This window comes from Eublepharis macularius, chromosome 3 (genome assembly GCF_028583425.1).
Source record: "Eublepharis macularius isolate TG4126 chromosome 3, MPM_Emac_v1.0, whole genome shotgun sequence".
NCBI lineage: Eukaryota > Metazoa > Chordata > Lepidosauria > Squamata > Eublepharidae > Eublepharis > Eublepharis macularius.
The window spans coordinates 85,660,961-85,675,347 of NC_072792.1; the positions used below are offsets into that span (position 1 = coordinate 85,660,961).

Genomic DNA, 14,387 nt, shown 5'->3' on the forward strand with positions numbered 1-14,387 from the left:
CTTTCATAACACACATACCATTCCTCCAGGGATCCATCGCCCGCCCACCCCTCCTCAAAATGTTGAGAGAGATTCTCTCGCTCCTGCGCAAAGACCTCTTGGGCCTCCACAGCCCACATAGGTGAATTGGGGGGAGCGGGAAGACTCCCTGCGGCCCCCGAGCCACACCCAAAACTGCTTTCCACAACTGAACCAGGAGGACTGACATCGCACTTCATCCCACAACCACTCTTGGCAGCCAACATAGGAAGACTCATTGTGCCACCAAACTAGAATTAAGGAGGACAGGAAAGGAGATGACTCTGTGAGCCCTCAGCTGAGGTACTCACCGAGCTCGGCCCCAGGGCCTGGCAGCAGTCCTGGCACCAGAGGGAGGGAGGAACTAGAGCCCTAGCCCACCACTCCCACATACCTGAACAGATCAGGCACTGATTAATAATCAATGTGAGCCCTCAGCCAAGGTGCCCACCAAGTTTGGCCCCAGGGCCTGGCAGCAGCCCTGGCACCAGAGGGAGGGAGGGACTAGAGCCCTAGCCCACCGCTCCCACAGACCTGAACAGATCAGACACTAATGTGAGCCCTCAGCTGAGGTACCCACCGAGCTTGGCCCCAGAGCCAGGCAGCAGCCCTGGCACCAGAGGGAGGGAGGGACTAGAGCCCTAGCCCACCATGCCCACAGATCTGAACAGAACAGGCACTAATAACACTGTGTGAGCCCTCATTTGAGGTGCCCACTGAGCTTGGCCCCAGCGCCTGGCAGCAGCACTGGAACCAGAGGCTGGGGCTACAGCTGTAGCCCAGCACACCAAGATGCCTGGGCAGAACAGGGACAGTGACTAAGAATAATAATAGTAATAATAAGAATCATAATTAAAATGATTAGGATTGTGATAATAGTACGAATCATTTGGTGAGCCCTCAGCCCAGGTGCCCACCTAGCTAGGCCCCAGTGCCTGGCAGCAGCCCTGGCACCAGAGGGAGGGAGGGACTAGAGCCCTAGCCCACCACTCCCACAGACCTGAACAGATCAGGCACTAATGTGAGCCCTCAGCTGAGGTACCCGCCGAGCTGGGCCCCAGAGCCAGGCAGCAGCCCTGGAACTAGAGGGAGGGCTTCTGGGCTTCCACCAAGAAGGAAGTTCAGTGGTACCAGAAAAACTAAGGAAATTGTTAATGGATCTAGTTTTAAACCTGTCGATGTTACGTCCTTCCTCCTCCACTGCCTTTCTGTTCTGAATTTTAAAATATTGACTTAACGGAGGTACACCTGAGGAAGTAAGCTCTGTGTCATGAACGATAATACTAGAATCCATTGTATTAGTCTTTATAGTGCCACTGCACTCTTGCTCTATTTCACCAGGAGGGGAGAGTCCACACCTCAAACTTTATCTCCTGGACATACTACTTTCCTCCACAGGCACTCAAGATGTACAAAGATGATACGTGCATGGTCCTTTGTATACAATATGGAGAAGTATGTACTATCTTAACAACACTTCCTTGTTGATTGAATAATTGAAATAGTGTCTCCTATACAACTGGCATATGGTAGGTATGCACTCTGCAGACAGGATGCTCCATGAGCCACAACTCCCCCTTCTAAGATAAACCCCCACTCTGTGCTGCTGAAGGCTGTAAGGAATATAACTACTGTTGTTGACTGAGCAATGATTACACTCATTCACAGAGATGGCCAGATAGTCATCATGAATCCTTTTCCCATACTGGACCAATTCTGGAGTACATGAAGCAGAAAAAACTGTATCAGAAGTGAGTGACTCAAGGTAACTCAGGCACAGGATGCATATATTTCACAGTGATTACATTTTCACCCTCACATAAGTGAATCTCCAAAGGCTGATTTCAGGGAGACAATGAATGGATGAGTGGGGCAGTTGGGGGGCAGGGTACTTAAACACTGAAAGGATTAAATATGGAGTCGGTTAAGCAAAAGCATACATGACAGCATTCTGAACCTGACAGTTGTGAATTTTCTGCATTGTGCAGGGGGTTGGACTAGGTCCCTTCCAACCCTATGATTCTATGTTTCTATGAGTGGGAAGTAGGGTTAGGATAGGTGGAATAGAAAAACGCCTAGATGACTGTGCTTCCCCCCCGAATATGAACAAGCCTCATATAAAAACTAGGAACTTCTAGGAATTAGGATACAGCTTCTGCTCACTGTGCATCACTATCTGTCCTTCTTTCTCCACAGGCAACAAGGCTGCCTCTCAGTGTTACTGAACCAAGATTGTGTGTGTTATGTGCCGTCAGGTAGACTCCGACCTATGGCGAACCTACAAATGAAAGAACTCTAAAATATCCTATCATTAACAGACTTGCTCAGATCCTGCAAACTGTAGCATGTGGCTTTTTTTATTGAGTCAAACCATCTTATTTTAGGTCTTCCTTTTTTCCTATTGCCTTCCACTTTTCCTAGCATTATTGATTTCCAGAGAATCTTGTCTTCTCATGAGGTGACCAAAGTACGATAATCTTAGTCTTGTCATTTTAACTTCTAAGGAGAATTCAGGCTTGATTTTACCCAGTACCCACTTATTTGTCTTTTTGGCTGTCTATGGTATCTGCAAAACTCTCCTCCAGCAAGTCATTTCAGGCCCAGATCAGGGCCAAAACGGCCCAGATTGGGTTGGAGCCGGTTGGGGGAACCCTCCCCTGCCTGGCAGTGATCCGGTCCGGGCTGTTTTGGCCCTGATCTGGGCCCAAAAGTGCCCCTTTATGCCAGGATTGGGGCTGAAATGACCGGGGCAAGGTCCCTGCCAGGCAGGGGAGGGTTTCCCTGCCCGACACCGAAACGGGCCCACAATTGCTGAAAATAGCTGTTTTGGGCCCGTTTTGGCCCGAGTTGGGGCTGAAACAGCCAGGACCAGTTTGGTGCTGGGTGGGGGACACTTCCCCTGCCCTGCACCAACCTGATCTGGGATGTTTTGGCCCCAATATGGGCCACTTTGCCCCCCAAATGGGCCCAAAATTGCTGGAAAAGGTCCATTTGGGCCCATTTTGGGCTGGATCAGGGTCGAAATGTCCTGGACTGGGTCGATGCCTGGTGGGGGAGGCTTTCCCCACCCAGCACCAACCCGATCTGGGCCATTTTGGCCCCGATCCAGGCCGAAACAGGCCCCAAATGGCCAAAAATGGTCAGTTTTGGCCCGTTTCAGCCTGAATCGGAGCCGAAATGGCTGCGACCAGGTTGGAGCTGGGCGGAGGAGGCTTCCCCCACCCAGCACCGACCTGATCCAGGCTGTATTGGCCCCAATCTGGGCCATTTTGGCCCTTATACAGGCCAAAACGGGCCCCAAATGGCCGAAAATGGCCATTTTGGGCCCCTTTTGGCCCAAATCTTGGACAAAACGGCCAGGATCAGGTTGGTGCCAGGCAGGGGAATGTTTCCCCACCTGGCACCCTCCTGATCCCAGCCGTTTTGGCCTAGATTCGGGCCATTTTGGCTCCAATCAAGGCCTAAATGGCCTAAAATGGTCAGTTTTGGCCCGTTTCATCCTGAATCGGAGCCAAAATGGCTGCGACCAGGTTGTTGCTGGGCGGAGGAGGCTTCCCCCACCCAGCACCGACCTGATCCAGGCTGTATTGGCCCCAATCTGGGCCATTTTGGCCCTTATACAGGCCAAAATGGGCCCCAAATGGTCATTTTGGGCCCGTTTTGGCCCGGATCTTGGACAAAACGACCAGGATCAGGTTGGTGCCAGGCAGGGGAATGTTTCCCCACCTGGTACCCTCCTGATCCCAGCTGTTTTGGCCTAGATTCGGGCCATTTTGGCTCCAATCAAGGCCTAAATGGCCCTAAAGTCATGTGGGCGGGGCCACCTGACTTGGGGGAACTGCTGGAACACCGTTCCAGTGCGTTCCCCCTCGAAATGAGCCCTGTTTCCACGTATACAATCATCTTTTTGGTTGCCTGAAGCATGTATTAGCAATGAACAGGTTGTTGGCTTCACAAAATTCTATGAGCTGCTCTCCTGATTCATTTCATGATCCTAGTCCAAATTTTCTAACTATGTTTGATTCTGCTTTATCTCCTACTTTTGCATTCCAGTCACCTATGATTATCAGCATATCTTGTTTAGGTGTACGATCGATTTCTTCTTGGACACTTGCGTAAAAGTTTTCTATTTCTTCTTCCTCAGCAACCGTAGTTCAGCATAAACTTGAATGGTTATATTAACAGGCTTTCCTTGAAGTCTGATTGATATTACTTGCTCAGTCTTTGCGTTGTAGCTCTTAACTGCTTGTGCTATGCCTCTCCTCACTATTAGAGCAACACTGTTTGAGTTCATTTCCGTAGTAAAACACTGTGTGATTTTCTGACTGAAAATGTCCTGAGTTGGTCCACATTAGTTCACTCACACCCACACCCAGAAACGTTCCATTTCTTATTTTACAATTTCTAACTTACCTGGTTTCATACTTCTCATGTTCCATGTTTCTATTATATGTATCGCACCGCTTTGGACATTCATTTTGTATGTCTACAACTGGACATCCTTTCAGCTTTAATCCAGTCCCATCATTAAGAATAGCGCTATTCATACTTGTCCTCGGCTTTTTCCCAGTAGCCAACTGAGTGCCATTGGACCTGGGGGTCCTGTCTTCCAGCGTTATATCTTTTTTCATTTTGGATTTTCTCATCGTAGGGTTTTCAAGGTAAGAGATTAGTAGAAGTGGTTTACCATTGCCATCTTCTCCTTCACAATACAAACCAGGGTTAGTTGAAGTGACACTGCCGTTGTCTGTGAAAGGTTCTCCACCAGTGTCACCTTCCACTACGGCTGCTGCCTAGTAGCTAACCTTCAGGAATTCCTCTGCTCCCATCACCATTGTAACATTCAGTTCTCTTCTGCTGATATGACTGTTTGATTCCGGAAGGAGGAGGATGCATCTTAGTCTGGTGTCTCAGCTGCGACCATTCTCCTTTGAGTGACTCTTCCAGGAATTTAGACTCTTGACCATGCCTGTGTTCCTGACAGTATTGCTCTCAGCTTCATTCACACACTCAAACCCCCTCACCATGTTAAGGTGTGTATCCAAGAGGGGGGAACCAAGATTACCACCCCCATATTATACAAGTTCCATGAGAGATTTACAGCAGCAGCAGTGGCTGGTGGGGAAGGGAATATTATTGTACCGAGGCCAACTCTGAGTTTCCCCTGCTTAGTATATCCTTTCTCATCAATTGTTTCCCTCTCAACTACTCCATCATAGAAGCATCTCCCACTAAACATGCACAACACATTTCATTTCCACTTTTTCCAGTTATTAACATGAGAACTGGCAAATACCATAACATTAAAACACACAGCAGATTTTCATGAGGAATGGAATAAAGAGACATATCTGTACAAAAAATGAAATACAAATATGAGTTGTGCAGTAGGAAAGGGTGGTGGTGTCATTTTAATAAACCCAGGACAATATGTTGTGGATTTTGAACAGAGATTTGTGCTCAAACACACAGTGAAAACCTAAGCAGAGTTATTCCAGTCTAAGCCATTGATTTAAATGGGCTTAAAACTGGAGTAACTCTGCTTAAGATTTCACTGTTAGTATTGGAAACCAAACTAAATTCTCAGTTGTACAAACCATATTAGGATAGGTGGGGAAGAAATCTTGACAATATCTATACCAGATAAGTGAGATCTAGTCTGAGCTTCTGCTCCCTCCTGTTACTGGTATTTAAGGCTGGACATGGCCAGAGGTCATGGCTAGAGGAAGAAGTATCTGCCAGCTGAGCTTCTACTCCCTTCTTTGTTAAAAGCTTAGGCATAGTCAGAGAGTCATGATGAGCCTCTTGGTGCAAATTGAAGGCCAAGGGGCCTGTAAATTGCAGGCTGTGGCCTGAGTGAGTTAGGTCAGCGGATCCAGGATCAGCCCAGGATAGTGGAGTTGTATTGTCTATTGTTCTGCTTTCCTAAATTATGTTTTTGTTTCTCTGTAAGAACTTTAAGTCTCAGTGAAAAAACAGGGTAGAAATGCTTAAGGAAACAAATATGTTTCAATTATATGAAATTTCAAACTAAGTCACAGAAAGTGGATCCTGCAAGCTCTCTTTACTGCAAAAGGTCTAATATTACAAGCCTGGAAGGGTAATCATCCAGCTTCAGCATATCAGTGGATGGATGACTTAACAATGTTAGTTGATTTTGAGATTTTACTGTTATAGACTTCTATGAACACATTTATACTAGGATCTATCTACACAGAATTCTCTGTGCAACAGTTTAAGTGCACAAATAACTAGAAAATTTGGCAAATAGGAAAGAGGCAAACAAAACTGTTTAGTAAAACCCATCTTTGCTTTCCTGCCCCATTCTGCCCTTTGGCCTCCCCTGCCCCCTTTTAGTCATTCACTTTATTTTTACTGACTTCACATAGATCTTGAATAGTTAAGTATAACGAACTTATTCCCAACTATGACATTTAAGACAAGAAATAATTTAAAAATATGCAACAGATTTTAAAAAACTGAACACCTGAGTTTTTGAAAAAATCTGTACCTTTATACAGGCAAGTTTATATTTCACCATTCAACAAAAATGATGGGAAATCCAGGAAAACCACCTTTGCCTTCAATTTTTAAACAGTTGTAACTTAGCCATTTCCCTCTGAAATGTGAGTTTGGTTCCTTCATTCAAGAGACACTCAATGCAATCCTAAACAGGTCTACTTGGAATCACACTCAGGCCTATGCAATGGGGCTAATTTCTAGGAAAGTGTTATTAGGATTGTACTGTCTGTATACTAGATTTTGTATTAATGAGACAGTCATTTACATTTTATAGGTAGTCGTGCCATGGTTTTATCAGGAAGTACACACTTTTCATGCATAGCACTACAGGAGTGGCTCTGTCATAGAAAAAAATTAATTAGTATTTTGGGCTACATTTTGTAAAGTATTTAAGTATTTACAAATTAAAATTTTTGATCTGCTGTTTGTAAACTTCAGGTAACTGAAAACAATTCTAGAAAACAGCATTCTTGTAAAATTGCATCTGGGAAAAGGAAAAGATGAAAAAACAAAAGTTGGGGCTCATTTATGCTTGGTAATCTCACAAGATAGGAGAAGCTTAAAATAAAAAAGGAGGAAAGCATGGTGAAACAACAAAGATGGAAGGGAAAATTAAAAGATCTTCCATCTTATTGAAGATTTTGAAAATATTTGCACATTAAAATAAAGAAGTAACACTCCACTAAAGATTGTCTTCAACTGCAGCCAAAAAAGTAACACAAATTTTAACTCTAAACATGCTTGCCAAGAAATATGTCCCTTTGACCAGACTTGTTCTGTTTTAATCTATGCACCTTCTACTGACAGTCATTGTTACAAAATTAATTTAGTTTCTGGAAAACATCTAAAATGAGGTTATGACAACAACATGGACTAAATGTTTTTATTTACACAATACATAACGTATTTTATTGGGACCAACTAAAACACCACAAAGTAATGTACAATGTTTTGAGTTATCCAGAACTCTTCAGACTAGTTGTCCAGCAAAAAGCAAAAAATGTAAAAAAAGATGGTAGAAAGTGGGGAAAAACCCAGCAGTCTTCAATTTGTTTGTAGGAATCTTAAGGAGGAACAAAGGTGCTACGTGGACTTAAATTTGATTGTGCTGCAGGTAGCAAGTTGCAGGTAGCACCAAGAACTACTGGGATACCAAAGCAAGTAATGACTGTTCTCAGTCTGAAAATATAAGAGCCAGCTGCAGTTCATACCTGCCTCTATACTTATAAGAACAATACTTACCTTTTGCAAGGCAGAAAGCAGAAGAAAGGTGGCAGTCCTTGGTGCAACCTGGAGCCACTTTCGGCATCTAGATCAGATGACTAGGTGTGTATGAAAGTTCAGTAACCATTTGAAAAGTAGGGACATGTGAGCAGCACCTGTTTAACAATGAAGAGATCTCCCTGTGCAGCAGCTGCTGGTGAATATTGACCATGTGTTGACTTTTTAGCCATGCCAGGTCAACCTCCCAGCTTTGATTCTTGAGCAACAAATAGGACCATGATTAAAGTATTGCTCTGAAAAAGAATTTATTGATGTCCTGATTTTCTCACAGATCTTATACATTCCTGTATGCTTAAAGAATTACTATCCTGCCAGCTACTTCATTGACTTTAATTCTGGTATGACCAGGAACCAACCCCCATCAAAATAACACAATAGCAGAGAAATGAAAAATCTCCATCTGGCAAAAGAAGGTTTGGCCTGAAACACACCTCAAGGTTAGCAATGAACTGCAAGTGTTAATATATATCACTTCCTAGAATGTAAGAGTCTTAAATGGGACACTGGTTTTGAATGCAAGGTTAAACAAGGTAAACCCTTCTTTTATTATTTTCCATTGGTAATAAAATTCGAAGAGGAACTTGGTAGAATACACGATGGATCTCTTTATAGGTCAGCACTCCTTTCATCTCTTCAAAGCTATTTCCGGTGGCAGTGTCCAGACGAGAGGAGCGCAGACTAATTTCCTTTGGCGATAACAACTATGCGCAATATCGGCAGTGCAATGAGAGGCCGCTCCAGCTGATAACACCTCAAGGTCTTCCAGGGGGTTCTGCCCAATATCGCCAGCCTCAGCCACGGCAAGACAACGCCGCCTCCTTCTCCTTCGCTGCCTGCCGGCGGCTCTCCTACTCTCGCTCCAGCCCCACCCACGCGTCAGCCTTTGGCTGGCCCCTGGGGCAGAGGGGGATGGGAAGAAAGGGGAAGGGAGGACCAATCAGCCCCCTCCCCGAACGGTGACGTCATTATCCGGGCTCTCTGCGGCGGCGCTCTCCACACCGTGGGCCACAATGGAGCCCAAACAGAGCCCAACTGAAATCAAACGGTCGCTCAGCCGTCCGCCTCAGTGAGCGCGGCCTGGTCCAGCTCGGCCACCGTCATCGCCCCCCCCCAGCCCCGTCAGCACCCGTTACCCCTCCCCACACCATCGCTTTAGAGCGGCGACCGCCTCCCCCCCGCCAAGGCCTGGGGTCCGCCACCCGTATACGACGAAGCGCAAACGGCCGCCTGCCTGAGCCTTCACGACACGCAAAGGGGGGCCGGGGGAGGGCCTGGCAGACTGACACGCAGGAGGGTCACGCTCGCCGCCGCGGATGCTGTTTGGGTGACGGGGCCGGCGCCGCCGCGGTGAGTCGGAGTCTGCGCCGCCGCCACCGGCCGAGCCCTGCTAGAGCCGCCATATTGCCCGAACCAGACGCTTCGCCTCTGCTACCGCCGACACCGCCGGTGGGCTCTTCCTCGTGTCGCGGTTTCTTCCCTCTCTCTGCAGAACTAGCCTGAGTTTTCGTGGCCTCCCTGTATCCGGCCTTGCCGAGGAAAGCCCCCTCCCTCTTGTCCTTCTCCCGGGCGCTAGGCGCGTCTGATTTCCCCGGACGGGGAGGAGCGGAGCCCTAGGCCCGAGCCGACCCTCTTCGCGCTAGCTGGCACGAAAGGAGAGCGAGCCCAGGGCCTTGCTGCTGAGACGCCCCAGCGGCGGCACGGAATAGCTGGTGACGCAAAATAAAAAAAAAAACAGCAGCCGCCCAAGCGCCCCCGAAAGGAACGGCGAGGCTCGAGCGGGCTGGCAAGAGAGGGGCTGCGCCCTGCAGTGCTTGTGGAAGCTTTAGCCGGCTACTGGCGGAGCAGCAGCGGCAGCTTTCGCTGGGTTCTTGCTCGGCATGAGAGACAGGCCTGCTAGTTGTCGCGGCCGCTGCTGCCTGGGATGAGAAACTCTGCGACCACACCCGCCGCAGCAGTCGCCGCCTTCCCCCATCGCCAGCAGAACCAGCAGCAGCGGTGCCCGGGATCGGAGCGGGCCTGGGCACCAGCGCCAAGAGCAACAGCGGCAACCAGAGACGCTGTGTGGGGGTGAGCGGGTCTGAAAAGGGGCTGGCGTGTCTCTGCCGGTGGCCGCGGGGGGGGGGGGGGGGTTCGTCAGCGGCATCCTGTTCGAGAGAGACGGAGGGGGCAAGTCGAAAGAGGAGGCGGCTCTCCCCGTGGTGGGGCTGTGGGTGCGTGTGTCACTGTTTTGGAGTGAGAGGGGAAAATGGCTGACGCCTCATTCTTTTTGCCTGGCCTGTCCTGGGCCTTGCGGGAGAATGGGGCGCGCACAGCCCGTAGCCGCAGTCCCTGGAAGTGGGGGGGGGGGCACGACCCGCATAGCTGCCTGGCTTTTGGCGTGACCCCTCTCCGAATAGCCGGGGAAACGGGCGAAGGAGAGAATGGAAAGGTTCCCGGCATAGGTTCGGCCGGCATTTGGTGTTTTTTGATACTCCTTTCACTTCACACCAAACGCCATTACTGAGGTGGAGTGATTGGAGTCGTGTAGGCCTGGGCTACGCCAGGAAATAAGGCCCTGCTTAGGCTTTCTTTCTAAATCCGGCCTGCAACGGCGAAGCCCAACGCTTTCCTTTTCGTTGTAAACATTATTGTAATGGGTGCAGGTGGACTGTATAATCGCTGCTCTCTGGGTTTCCAATAAGGACATCTTATTGTAAAGAAAAGTCTTAGGGATTCAATATTTCTTCGCCGTTATATTCCAGAAGGTGGTATTCAGGCTCCTTGCAGTTATTTTTGTTGGCGATTATACACGCATCGTTTCGTTATAGTGTAAAAGCTGTATTATAGCTCACAGTGTCCAGTTTCTGACTTCTAAAAGACCTTGTAGTCCAGGAAAAAAACCTACCTTTGAGGTTTCTTTATGGCTGTTTTGAAATACTTAAGTATTTTTTATGGTTCAGTCTTATTCATATCGAATTTATAGCAAAAATCCCATTAATCTTAATGGAGCAAGTGTGGAGCCCGAGTGTTATTGCTTGAGGTGTTTTATTTCTATTGGAGTATTCTAATTGTATGCTCTTTGTGAAGAGATGTTTAAGGTGAAACTATGAATGCTTGTGAATTAAATCCTATCAGACTTCTGGGAACTTGGTAGTAAATATCCATAGAACACCAAAATATTTAATAAAAGATAGACTTTTCAAGATACTTTAAATAGTTTCAGTTGATGTTTGGGCAGTATCAATTTTGTATGGCATACTCGGCTATAATCCTGATACAGTTTCTGTCCAGATGGACTTTCTTACTCTGACATAGACTTGAAGCAGGGATGTGTGGCTCTTATAGTTATTTGGTATCACGTACACAAAAATGTCTTAATATTGAGTTCATCATTTTTAACAATATAAATGACATGACAGCAACTTATGCTTGCAAATGTGTGTTATTTCTTACTAACATCTTTTAGGAAGCTTTCTTTTTCTTTATACTGAGTTCTCTAGATAAGAAGAATGGGCCTTCAGTTATAAAAAAGTTCTGTATTGGTGGTGGCTATAATAGTGACCACCGTGGTTTAGGAAATAATTATTAAACAGCTTATAATTAACATCACTACTAGTAATTTCTTTCTAGTGGTTAGTTGAGTGTACTCTGTTAAAAAATCTGTCGTTTTTCCTTAGAGATTTGTCCTTGGAGGACAAATTAGAGATTTATGATTACTTATCAAAGGACTAAGAATTGCCCTGTCACATCTGGAACTAAGGATGGCATATTGAGATGTATGTATTATCCTGAACAAAAATATTACTATAATTTGGAATAAAATGCAGTGTAACTCTTTTACTTACACATGCTCATATTAAACATGCTTACTTGTAAGCAGGCTCCATTCATTTACTTGGAGTTGAGACTTTCTGAGAGTTACACAAGGTGTGGATGTAATAAGTAGCCCATTGAAGTATATGCAGGTTGCTTCCAAGTAGTGTTTAGAATAGTTTGAAATGCACATTTGCAAGATTCAAGTAGAGTTACTCTAAACTTTTCTTGTTCTCCCCCACCCCATGTTCCGTAAATAGGTCTTTAAATGAAAATAAAGAGAATTTCCTCTAAGTGATTCCTCATCACTGGTCTGCTTTCAGACTGATGCCTTGCCAATTTTATCGTTTTAACGTTTCTTAATGAATTTACAGAGCATTTGTTTCTTAAAAGTGACAGTCCATGAAACAAAATGCTTTAGTTGTTTGGGAACATCTTTACAAAAACCCATACATAAAATATACACTAGAAATAAGGTCCTATATTATGTCTCTGTTAATGCTTGAACTTAAAACACTGTTAAGAAAATAAGAACCCAAGACATAAGCAATATAGTTAGGAATATGCAGTTTCAATTGATGAGCAAGGGTAACTTTCAGTTTTATGAAAACAGCATATTCCCAGATTTTAGATTTTATTCCTAATAGTAATAGTTTATTTGTTGAACATATTCTTTAAATAATCTAGAAGTACTTTTTTTAACAGTAAGGAAGGTGTTCTGTTAAGTGGACATTCAAAAATATTCTTGAAATTTGATTTTTTTTCAGTGAATGCAAAACATGCAACTTTTAAGGCAAGACTCAGTTGCTTTCTTGTACCCATGGTTGCCAATTTTACTACTTCTGTGCACAGTCTTTGTCATATTGCTATAGGAGGTATGATTGTGGAGTTGGTTTTAAATTTTATTTTTCTTAGAAGAAAATTTAAAACCAACTCCACAATCTTACTTCCTGTAGCAATATGACAAAGACTGTGCACAGTTGTAGTAAAACTGGAAATCATTGAGCCAGTGGCCTGTGAGCATTATTATATATACATTTAACTCTTCAAACATCTTTATTTCTTTTGATGTATACTCTAGCTGCATAGTTAAAAAGAAACATCCAGATAAACTCAATGGGATCCTGTTTGTCTGGCATACGAATCTTAGATGGTTGGAAGACCCCTTACTTTTGAGGAAAGTTCCATTAAATTAGTTTTTGAGTCAAGGATGGAAGGGAATGGTATGTTCCCTTTTAATTTTTTTTTGGGTTGCTTTCCCTGTCCTTGAGTGGGTTGGGCTACTTTCAGCACAAAATTTATTTTGATAGATGTTGAGAAATAGTTATTCAGCATTTCTCACAAATGCTGGAAAATTGTAAAAAGTAGAAGTTAAACACATAGTAGCATTTCCCTGTTTTTGATTACCTGAAACATATTCTTTCTAGTTTTTACAGGACTTGCTGTCAAACTGAACTCGTGTTACTTTCCTTTCATAACATAGTTTTATGGCTTCTTTGGAAATGGCTGTTAATTCACCAATACTTATACCAGTACAAAGTGATGCGGTCAATATGGCTGGTGCTTGTTCAGTGGGTCTGTTAAATGTTCTGTTGTCTTATAATTCTCTATGCCCGTATTCACTGTGATCCATAATTATATGTCATTTTAATGGCATGTGTGCTTCTGGTTGTAATATTGTATCATATTGAAATTAGTATTTTTGTCATAGTATCTCTCTCCTACTGCCATGTTCCCTCTCTGCAAACACTTTCATGGTTAAGCTTCTGAAGAATAATTGACAATCAGGAGTCACTTGTGCAAAGCATCTTATGAGTTTTGCTCTATTGGTAATATCCTGGAAGTTCAGGAACTTTGAACTTGAACCCATTTATTCTTCATATATTTAGATTCTTGTATAATGTTGGAAAGCTCTGAATTTGAAAACGTTGTATCTTACCTGAAATATTCTTCATTTTTTCAAGCTTATAATGATACTTAGGACAAGAGCTGTATTGATCAAGACAACAGAACTGAGATTGCTCTCAAATTCATTGATAGCAAGTCCATCTAGAGGATTTGTCCAGCAAAGTGATTTGGTATTAAAAAGTGATTTAGTTCCCCAATGCATATTTTATTGAAAAGTATCCACTTGTGGCAGCACAAGCAGTGGTTCCATCTTAAGTGCTTCTGCAGATATTTGAAATAATCTGCTTTCTTGTTGGAAGCACAGTCTTATCCAGTATGCTACAAATGACATCTGTGACGTTGAATCCGTTGTCTTATGGCTCTGTCCTAGTATATATTAGTGTCCTTTCCCCAAGTATCCTGGTGCATACAGAGGACTTAGTGGAAGCAAATTCTCATTGGATCACTATCAAGTCAAGTTAAAATGTAAGACATAACTCCAGATGCCTTTGGAATTAGTCTCTTGGATGGAAAGATCACATGATGGGTCAAAAGTGGTACTTTGATTGTAGTTTTCTGCCAGGTGCCACATTATTTCGAGCTGCTTGCTTGGGAAATGGAGCTGCCACGGTGAAAGCAAGAAACACTCAATGTTGGCTTTTGAGTTTGCTATATACCTTTCCATTTTCAGCTTGGAAGGTTGTCAAAATATTTTTGTATAACTATTCAGTTATCCTCAAATTATTGATATTAGTGGGGTCACAAGTATGTATGAATATAGTCCTGCAGTAGTTACCATTAAATATCCAAGTATAGTACTTGTTTTTTGGCCAACTGGCACTTTTCCTTGAAGACTAAGGTGTTAGACAAACCTGTAAACATCT

The 14,387-nt window shown here is 44.4% G+C and overlaps 1 protein-coding gene across 1 annotated transcript in view; it reads left to right on the forward strand.

Moving 5' to 3' along the window:
* The first annotated feature begins 8,964 nt into the window (after window positions 1-8,964).
* USP9X (ubiquitin specific peptidase 9 X-linked) overlaps window positions 8,965-14,387 on the forward strand; it is a 141,649-nt gene continuing 136,226 nt past the window's right edge. Inside the window, exon 1 of the mRNA XM_054973413.1 lies at window positions 8,965-9,891. The gene's annotated coding sequence lies outside the window, so the exon portion shown is untranslated. The remainder of the gene's footprint in view (window positions 9,892-14,387) is intronic.